General features: G+C 47.7%; 1 non-coding gene across 1 annotated transcript; it reads left to right on the forward strand.

The window, feature by feature from the left end:
• The first annotated feature begins 579 nt into the window (after nt 1-579).
• On the forward strand, nt 580-686 carry LOC132489715 (U6 spliceosomal RNA). Its single transcript, XR_009532098.1, has one exon. It is a non-coding gene; the product is annotated as a U6 spliceosomal RNA (small nuclear RNA).
• Nucleotides 687-11,112: the final 10,426 nt, after the last annotated feature.

Below are 11,112 nucleotides of genomic sequence, written 5' to 3' on the forward strand. Positions count from 1 at the left end.
AACACAGATTTATCATATGATCCAACAATTTCACTCCTAGGTATGTACCCAAGAGAAATGAAAACATATGTCCGTACAGAAACTTGGGCATGAATGTTCATAGCAACATTATTCATAACAGCCAAAAGAGTGGAAACACACAAAATGCCCACTAACCAGTGAATGAATAGATAAGATGTGATATACCCATACAGTAGAATATTATTCAGCCATGATAAGGAATGAAGTATGGGTACAAGCTACACATAGATGAACTTGAAATCCTTATGCTATGTGAAGGATGCCAGTCACAAAGGACCACGTGGTGTGTGACCCCATTTACGTGAAATGTCCAGAGCAGGCAACTCTGTAGAGACAGCAGATTAGTGGTTGCCAGGGACCAGGGGGAGGGAAGACTGGGCTAAGTGGTACAAAGTTTATTTTTGGAGTGATGAAATTCTAAAATTCTAAAATTCACTACGGTGGTGGTTGCACAACTCTGTGTATATACCAAAAGCCATTGAATTGTACCCTTGGAATGAGTAAGCTGTATGGTGTGTGACTTACATCTCAATAAGCCTTTTTAAAAAAGCCCATACTGTGTTCGCTTCAGCCACACATATACTAAAATTGGAACTATACAAGGAACATCATCACGGCCCCTGTGCAAGAGTGACACGCACATCTATGACACATTCCATATTTTGGCTATTGTCGAAGCCAAAAAAAAAAAATTACTGAAAACATTTCCGGAGGCTTTGCCTGAGGAAAGAATCCACCAACACAGCTCAATTTTAAATGTTTATTTTTTGGTTTTATTTCATTCTATTCAAATGTGTCATTTAAAGTCAAAACTAAACATTGTTTTTAAAAGTTGGTTTGAGCTTTTGAAAGACACAGTTTGATTCCCAGCTCTGCCTGTGGCTAAACCATGTGACGTTGGGCAAGTCACTTCTGCTCTGGGCCTGGGTCTCCTCACTGCAAAACGGGAGCAATGGCACCTATGCTACCTTGTAATGGGGTTCAGGCTGCGCCTTCACCAGGGACATCCTGGGCGGAGGTGAGTGGGACCCACGGCTACGTCTGCTCAGAGGGGGTCTCTGCTACTAATTGTCACAAGGGAACCCTTGGGGCTAATGCCAGCCTCCAATGTTACAAAGCCTAGAAATACTATTTCTAAAATGCTAAGCAAAGTGAGGGTACATGGTAAGTGGTCAGCTAACGGCAAACGATGACTTCAGCTGCAAATAACTGAAAATACTCTCACAAAACTGCAAGTCCTGAAGGACAGTGGGGGCCAGGAGGTCCAGTCAGGCCTCCTGCTCGGGTCTACCCTTCCCTGGGCTAGCTCTTTCTTCAGACCAGAAGCAAGATGGCAACAGTGCTTGTAGACCTGACACCCTAATGTCCCAAGATCTCATATCTTAGAGACTTAGCAACTAAGTGAGCCGAGCAGAATTCTACAGTCATCCACTTAATGAATATATTCCTTCAGCGCTGACTCATTCTGGGCCCAGTTCTAGGTACTGGAGATCCTTACATTCCTCGGAGAATCAGATAATGAGCAAACAAATGTAAAAACAAGGTAATTCCTAATTGTGAAACGTGTTAAGAAAGAAATAAAATATGATGATAATAAAACATCCCTAGGGGAGGTAACTTCAGACAGGGTGGTCTGGGAATGCATCTCCAAGCAGACTGGACTGCTTTGGTGAGGGAGGGAGGGGACAGACAGTGCAGGGTCCTGGATGGCCGTGTGCATGAGAAGTTCTGCTTTTATTCCAAGTAAAATGTGAAGCCATCAAAATTAGGGAGGGGAGGACATCTGCTGTGAAAGACACAGATTGAATCACAGCTCCATCAAATTACTCACCCATCTTGACCCTCAGTTTCCACGCCTGTAAAATGGCATTAAAACTTCCTACCTCATTGAATATTTGAAAGTTGCTACCAGAATAGATCTCAAAAGTTCTCATCACAAGAAAAAAAAAGTTACCACTACGTGTGGTAATGGATGATAACTAGACTTAGGGTGGTGATTATTTCACAATATATACAAATACACAAATGCCAAAGCATTATGTTGTGCACCTGAAACTAAAATAATGTTATACGTCAATTATATCTCAGTTTAATGAATAAATAACTCATTCACAGGGTTATAAGAACAAAACATGAAACTAGAAATGTACTGCGCAGGAAAATAAATATTATCAACCTCTTCCATGTGTTTCTTTAAAAACTGAGAGCTGAGATGTTTAGAGGGAAGTGTCTGCAACCTACTTTGAAATGCATCCGAAAAATAAGCTGTTCTGATGGGTGGAGAGAGAGGGTGGGTGATGGGTAGGTATGTGATGAAACAAGTCGAATAAAATGTTAATGGACGAATCTGGGTGATAGATATGTCTGTTCACTGTAAAATTCTTTGAACTTTTAGGTATCTTTAAAACTTTTCGTAACAAAATTTTGAGGAATGGGGGAGAGGTACCACTTGTATTTTAAGGAATTTGCAAATGCTTCTCCCCTCCCTCTCCAGCTTCACATGCTCTCCTTTCTTGTCTGATGGCGTTAGCAAGTCACCTTGCAGTCCTGCCGAGTAATTCGGTCCAAAGCGGGACGGGTGTCCACTGTGCGGTGACAGTGACCAGGCGTCAGGAAGGAAGTTTTGCAGTGAAGCCCCGGCGGGGCGGAGCCTTGGCCGCTTGAGAACATGCGGGGCTGTCGCCGCCAGAGGGCGGGCTCGTGGCGTCCTGAGCTCGAAAGGCGGCGTGGACAGCGCGGCAGGAAGCCAGATTCCTTCCCTCGAGCAGAATCCTCCCAGGGACCCGCCGCCTCTGTAATTACCTGCAGAAAACAGCCCTTCAGACAGGACAGTCTGAGAGTCAGCGCCTACAGTCTGGCCCCGCAGCCTCTAATGAAGAAGAGAAGGAGGGAGGGAAGAAGGTAACGCGCGTTCAGCAAGTGTCAGACAGTGCTCCATGCCTTCCATCATTTGTTTCATGTTTTAGTTATGAATCAGTCTGAAAATAGAACAGGAGTTGAAGTGCAAAGGATCTACATTTCACTCCTGCTAGAGACTGCCCAGGGAATTCCTGGTTCTCCGAGGGGAGAGCAGCTTTTCGGGGGACAACTTTCCTCCCTACCCCACCCCTCTCCAGCAAAGGGACTCAGAGTAGCTGTGTCCCCTGGGCTGAGATAGCACCTCGTGGTGGCTTCCGGCGACCTCACCCAGCAGCTACAAGGAGACTGCCCACCCCATGCAGATCTGCCCACCAGCTTCTTCCTGTGGGACTGGGGAAGGGGGTGGGGAGTGTTAACCTTGAACCCTTCCTCAGCTCAAACCATCCACAGCTCCCTCTAACAGCAGCACTTTCTGAGACTATCTGGTACCCTAGCCACCAGAGATTCAGGCATAAATGATCAATCCCTCGGTATTTTTCAGTCCTCATCATTCAAAGCCACTCTATACAAACCAGTAGTTTCCTCAGATTTTCTTTATTGCATAGTCACAGCCTAAACGTCTCAAATATTATCTTCAGAAGCCTCTACCCCATGTCCCCACCCAACAGACCAACCCAGAGCCTCTGGGCATGTAGCCCAGCAGGGAGCCCCAGCCCTAAATGTTCCTTGGGGCTTCTTAAATGTCAGCCACTTTATCCTCCCCTAGAAGGGAAGCAGGGTTATGCCAGAAAAGTTACCTCCTGACTTTAGACTTGCCAGATTGGGAGAAGGGGAGATCTGAATCCCACAGGAATTTGGTTAGAAAGGCTGCTGTGTCCCAGATTTTGATTAATGCTTCTTTGGTGTTTACATACTTTTATTCACAATAGTACGTGTTAAGCCTAAGCAATAAGATGAGCATGAAGACAATTAAATTCATCCATGAACCCATCCTGAGATAAACACTCCTACATTTTGGTGTGTACTGCACTGAACTTTTTATTTCTGTGCGTCAATTAAAACATGCCATTTTTCTTTGAATGATATAAGATACACTATTTGATACACTATTTGTAACTTGTTTTTATTATTTAATAATGATCACAAGTACCTTTCAATGGTTAAAGGATACTTTTTTAAAGATGAAATTATGACTCTCCTACATATATAAAATGAACACGTTAAAATTTTTATTTAATTCGTTATTAACGAGGGAACAATTAAGAGGTTACAAAAGAGGAGGAATGGGCTTCCCTGGTGGCGCAGTGGTTGAGGGTTCGCCTGCCGATGCAGAGGACACGGGTTGGTGCCCCGGTCCGGGAAGATCCCCATGCCGCGGAGTGGCTGGGTCCATGAGCCATGGCCGCTGAGCCTGCGCGTCTGGAGCCTGTGCTCCACAACAGGAGAGGCCACAACGGTGAGAGGCCCGCGTACCGCAGAAAAAAAAAAAGAGGAGGAATACTGAAATGGATTTACAAATGAACACAAAAGTGGCTTCTTCCGCTGGGGAGGAGCTAGTCAAATGAACCTCCTCCAGGCAGAATTTAGTTGCATGTCTATAAAGAATTATTTGCATTTCTATCAGTTGTGGAGATACAAAATAGCCCAAAGGCCATGAAAGGTGAAGAACCCCATAGAATCAGAATCACCTAACCCAGGTAGCTGTGCTCCACACAATGCCTAGTTTTCAACTGAGGTACACATAAACACTACACTGCATAAACAAATATACGTCCATGCTCTCTTTTTTTTTTTTTGCAGTACGCGGGCCTCTTACTGTTGTGGCCTCTCCCGTTGCGGAGCACAGGCTCCGGACGCGCAGGCTCAGCGGCCATGGCTCACGGGCCCAGCCGCTCCGCGGCACGTGGGATCTTCCCGGACCGGGACACGAACCTGTGTCCCCTGCATCAGCAGGCGGACTCTCAACCACTGCGCCAACAGGGAAGCCCAGGAGCACTCTTTTATAGAGGGAAAAGGAAGTGGGAGGGCTGTAAACAGAGTCTGTGGCTTTTCATTGACTGAGTTGTGACTGTCTCTCATTGGCTGTGCTCCGGCAGGCAAGAAGAGTGAGTTCTTTCCTCTTCACAGAGCCTGAGAGCTCTCCCCTCTGCTCTCCTGACTCTATTTTAATTGAGGTTTCTGTTTATTAATTTTTTACAGCTGCTTTGGCAAGAAATGATTTCTTGCACAGAAATTTCACTCCACTTCTTGGTAAAATTATTTGCTGATGAGGGAAAAGGCTACAGAGTGTGAAGTCAATGGAGAATTCAAACAAATGTGCAGATATGTCAACCTAAGCCATCATTTCTGCAAATTCCCTCTTTCATAGTCTGCTCCTAATAACACCCTCCCCTCCCCATCTCCAACACCACACAGAACTTTCCCCCCCACCAGCACCCTCTCCTCAGAAACAGAGAGAAAAGAGTCCCTCAGACCACTGGTGTCTTGAGACCTAAGTTTTCCCACCCCTACTTCTTCCCAGTTAGAGTGATTTCCCAGCACTTCTGAGAAGAGATCTAGGGGGTCTTATTCAATCTTACCAAGCCTGTTATAAAATTAGTCTGATAACACCCATCAGGCAAGGTCACTGAGAGAATTTAACAATTTGAAATTACCCGAGCCCTGTTCTTCCAACAAACAAAGATGGTGAAGAAACCCCCCAAACCCATGTGTTCCAAAGTCCGCCTATCCTTTGGCATTCTGGGAAACAGCTTACCACAAAGGACCACCTTCCCCATGTGACTTAGATAAGACTTGCGGTCCACTCTCTCCCATGACTCCTCATGAGACTCACAGACACCCCCCTAATTACCTGTGATGAGGCCAGACACAGTCCCTCCAACCTCCTGTTCTTTGTCTCAGAAGTGATTGCCCAAACTATTGGTCCCCCTGAAACTAGCTAGACACAGAAGTGAACATTTCCTGTCTGGTTGACTGACACTCCCCCCGATCACAACACCGACTGTACAATTACCCCATGGATAAATTGTCTGCTCCTTCCTAGACAAGTTTAAGGGACTTTTCTACTCTCTTTGGATCTGGGGTACTCTACCTATTGCAATGGCTTGAACAAAATCAATTTCCTTATTGGTTTGTTTTTTGTTTGGTTTTGGGGAGGAGGGTGGGAGTGATGGGGGACCTTTAACACACTTCTCTTAACTCAGAGTGCAATTCTCCTCTCTCCTTCTCTCCCCCCTCCCCCCCTCCCCATTTCTCTCCCCCCCCCAACCCCCGACCCCCACCCCAAGGCTAGCAGCTGGGGGTAGTTCCTAGTAACTCCCAGTCATAGCTGAGGTGCATCTGTTCCTTGCCAGGATCCCAGCCCAAGACGTCTCTGCCTATTTCCTTTCTTTAAGGGGTGGCTCCCACTCCCACAAGCTTCTGCCCACCCTCTGAAGGAACAAGAGACTGTATAGGCTTTATGTAGCTCACCTGCTCCAAACTGCCTACCCTAGGAGGTGGGAAGGGTGGGTGGAGCATTGGGACGGAGTGCTCCTAGAGGAGGGCGGGTCAGCTTGGGGAAAGCCTGCACCTGAGGGTCACGAAGAGGCCAGAGGAGCCTCTGGGCATGGCCATTCATTCACCTCAGAAGATGCCTGCCCGCCCACACCTAAGGCCAACTCTATGGGAGGGGTCTAATCCTGGAGACCAGCTGGAAGAGCAGATAGGATTGGGGAGGCGGGACACGGGAAGAACACTGTGCTCCAGAGGAAACATTTCACTCACCCGTTCATTCAACAAACTTGAATTGAATTAACACAATTGAGTTTCAAGAATATGTATAGAGTGGGTGAGCGACTGAATGACAGAGTATAGTAAGTCCCCTACATACGAACGAGTTCCGTTACAAGAGTGTGTTTGTAAGTCCAATTTGTTCATAAATCCAACACAGTTAGCCTAGGTACCCAACTAACAAGATTGGCTCTTGAACTGTAATAGGTTTCTAATACTTTTCACACAAATAATACATAAAAATAAACACACACAAAAAATAAACGCATTGAATCTTACAGTACAATACCTTGAAAGGTACAGTAGTACAGTACAACAGCTGGCATCCAGGGGCTGGCATCAAGTGAACAGGTGAGAAGAGTTGCTGACTGTAGGAGGGGGAGGAGGTGGGAGATGGTAGAGCTGAAGGGTCGTCAGCAATAGGAGACGGAGGGCAAGCTGCAATGTCACTCATGCCTGACGCTGATGGAACGCACGTTCGCATCTTTGAAAGTTCACAGTTTGAAGGTTCGTATGTAGGGGTCTTCCTGGACTAGACACAGGGAAAAGACTTACTGTACTGACACGGATAAGACAAATAGAATCCCTGCATGCTCAGAACTCACCTAGACAGGAAGGTGATTCAAGTGCAAAACACCTATGATACAGCTGTGTATAAGAGGTGCCATAAAATTTTATGGAAATGAAAAAAGAGAGAAAAATCATTTCTTGCAAGGTTTCAGGGCCCTCCTAGCCCATAGGAGTCTTGGTGCACATTGGAATTAGTCCACCTTGACAGGCCCAGCACCCTGGGTCTGTGATAGGGAAGAACCTTTGTACTCTATTACAGGGGTGTTGCCTACAAGCTTGAATTATACATAATAGGCCATCTCTGGGAACCACTGCCTCCCAGGTAATGTGTGTTAAGCTAAAATACCTTTGTCTGACTCCCAGGAAACCTCCTGACCAGGCCCACCTGTGACTGGCTGTAGGTGGGAGGAAATAAACACAAACCCTCCTTCCCATCCGGAGTCTCATTGGAACCAGGACTTTTCCCCTCCTCCCCTTTTAGTATAAAAGAAGCCTGAATTCTAACTTAGGGAAGATGGCTCTTTGGGACACTAGTGTGCCATCTTCTCAGTCAGTTGGCTTTCCAAATAAAGTCGCCATTCCTTGCCCCAGCAAGTCATCTCTCAATTGATCGGCCTGTCGTGCAGCAAGCCACGCAGGAGGATGGACTGCGTAACAGCCCCAGGGTTTGGCAAACAAGGAGCAAGCTGGCTTTCAACACCATCCTTCTCCTCATCCTCTCAGCTGGGCATCCCGGTGCAGGACTCAGCCTGCTTCTCTATGGGTGGCTTCATGGAGGAGAAGCACTTGAGTCTGCTGGAAGGACAGGTAGGGCACTGATAGGTGGAGATGGGGGAGGTGGGGTGGAAGGGGGCTGTTGAGAACAGAGGGAAGGGCATCCCAGGCAGAAGAACTGGGGGAGCAGCATCCTGGAAGTGGGCGTGAAGGAGCTCCCACTGGGAGCATGGAGATGCTGCTGGAGCTGTCCCCTGGGGGGTCAGAGCAAGCTTACCCTCTGGGTGAGTGCTCCCAGGTCACACACCCAGACCAGTCAAGCAGGGCAGCCTAGTGATTCAGAGAACACAAGCTTAGGAGTTGTTGTGGACTGAACTGGCCCCTAGATTCATACATCGAAGCCCTGACCCCCAGTACCTTAGAATGTGACTGTATTCGGAGACGGGGTCTTTAAAGAGGTAATAAGGTTAAATGAGGCCATAATGGTGGGGCCCTAATCCAATCTGACTGGTGTCCTTATAAGATGGAGAGACACCTGGGATGCACAGCCACAGAGAAAAGCCCATGTGAGGACACAGTGGGATGGCAGCTGTCTACAAGCCAAGGAGAAAAGCCTCAGCAGAAACCAGCCCTGCTGGCACCTTGATCTTGGACTTGCAGCCTCTGGAAGTGAGGGAAATAAATGTCTGTTCTTTAAGCCACCTGGTCTAAGCTATTTTGTTGGAGCAACTTGAGCAGGAGTCAACCTCAGGCTCCAAACTTCCTCACTGGGTCCCAAAGGGCTCAGCCTCTTGGAGCCTGACTTCTGATCTGATGCATAAAACAAAGAGCAGCAGCAGCTCGAGTGAATCGTGCATGTGACATGGGCTTCTGGTAAGCGTGCAGATGTGGACAGAGTGTAATCTCTAAAATGAGGTGCATGCACCTGGGGTGCAGAGGGGAACAGATGCATGGGGAGTGTGGGGGAAGAAAAGATAAGAACTTTTTATATTTATTCTACATCTTCCCTTTACATTTCTATTTTTACAGATGGTTTTCATGGACATAGCACAGAAATACATAAATGTTTCTAATTTATGAAGAAACATCATCCTTGTACATTTCTACTTTGTGCATGGTTTTAATGCATGTTATATATAAATGCAGTGCTATGTGTATGTGACACATGAATAAACAGATTTGCATCTTGGAGGGGTACATGATTCTTAGAGGTACTGATAGGAATGTGCAATTAAAAATCATTCTGGAGACCTGTGTAGACCATAACAATGTGTCCCCTAAGATTTCTTTGTATCCACTGATCAGCCATGGGAGGGAGTGTGATTGTAGCTAGATGCCATCAGGAGGTTGGAGGTTAATGGGAGAATGGCAGAGCACCTGTGCCCACCTAGCCCTCTGGACAAGACCTTTGAGGTGGGAGCTCCAAGTATCCTCGTGAGAGTCATTGTGAGATTCTGCCAATGAACGAGGACCTTCCAGGCAGTGGATGAGCCCCAATGGCACAGACATTGGCACAAACCTCACTCTTCAGGTGGTCCGCTTTCATGATTAGTAATAACGTGCTTATAACCATAACATGATTAATAATTCACAGCAGGAAAGCTGCAAGGATTGGGCAAGTGGAAACCAGAATAGGAAAGGAAAAAGGGGTGGACACTGACTGGCGGTGCCCCCGACAGCCTGGGCCCCAGTGAAGCTCCCTTTGAGTCTCCCCAAAATGACCGGTGGCACTTGGATGGGGCGGGGCGAAGAGAGCAGGTAACACTCTTGTTTGGGGAGATAAGCGGCCTGAGGCCTCTGTCATTTGGGCATCAGCATAAATGTGGCCCCATTTCACAATCATGGACAGGTGGACAGATGAGTCCCCGTGGCCCATGAGTTCTGTATTTCTCTGAATCTCTGCTGTCTGGGGCCGGGGAGCTCAATGCCTAGAACCCACATGATGAGGCAGTCCAGGGAGCCCCAGAGCAGACCATGAGGATGGAGGAAGTGGGTTTGCCTTCACTCTATAAGTGGTTTTTATCCATGAAGGGAGAGCCTGATAAACAGAATACAAACCTGTGGGTCTGAGAGCAGACAATGCTGTGTTGTGTCCAGAAAAAAATGCCCAGACTTTGGTTTCATCCAGACTTGGTTGACATTCCTAGCTGTGTGACCTAGACAAGTCACTTAACGTCTCTGAGCCTGGGTTGTTTCATCTGTAAGAGAGAAGCATTCCCTTTCTCAGGGCAAACAAGGGGAGGAGAGGTCTATGTATCCAATCCACCCTGACCTCCAACATCCCCACAACCTTCCTCTGGGGAATGACATTCTTTTCTTTTTTAATTAATTAATTTATTTCTTTATTTTTGGCTGCGTTGGGTCTTCGTTGCAGCGCACGGGCTTTCTCTAGCTGTGGTGAGTGGGGGCTACTCTTCGTTGCGGTGCACACGCTTCTCATTGTTGTGGCTTCTCCTGTTGTGGAGCACGGGCTCTAGGCGCGGGCTTCAGTAGTTGTGGCTCGTGGGCTCTAGAGCGCAGGCTCAGTAGTTGTGGCACGCGGGCTTAGTTGCTCCATGGCATGTGGGATCTTCCAAGACCAGGGCTCAAACCCGTGTCCCCTGCATTGGCAGGTGGATTCCCAACCACTGTGCCACCAGGGAAGTCCCTGGGGAATGACATTCTGAGTACAGAGTCTTCAAAGCTCCAGGAAAACCCCTGAGTAGCATCACGAGCAGTAACCTCAACGCCATGATTTCTTCTCCCGCCAACTGTGGCCAGTGGGATGAAGCTGGGGGGGGTGGGGAGCCGCTGCTACAAAGTCCCTTCTTTTAGCGTGATCGCATTTTGCACCAGCCAGGGACATCTGCCCATCCTCCTGAGAGCCAGCTGGAGGTTCTGCTCCCATTTACCCGCTCTGAGCACACTGGCCCCTTCCTCTCTCCTCCTGACCCACCTGCCACTCCCTCTGGCTTCCTTGCCACAACCAGGGTCTAGTTTTCCTGAAAGACTTGGTTTCCTCTCCTCGGCCAGGCAACATGCCCAAGGTGGGAGGGTAGGGGGTAGAGAAGAACCCAGGACAGTGGAGCAATCGAGGGTCTCGCACCCACTTTCCAGAGCATCTGCACAGAGACTCTGAATGTGCATGACACACTTTCCTGGAGGGTGTCTCTCTTATAGAGGTCACGAGTCCTGGAA

This window comes from Mesoplodon densirostris, chromosome 4, assembly GCF_025265405.1.
Source record: "Mesoplodon densirostris isolate mMesDen1 chromosome 4, mMesDen1 primary haplotype, whole genome shotgun sequence".
In the NCBI taxonomy this organism is placed as follows: Eukaryota; Metazoa; Chordata; class Mammalia; order Artiodactyla; family Ziphiidae; genus Mesoplodon; species Mesoplodon densirostris.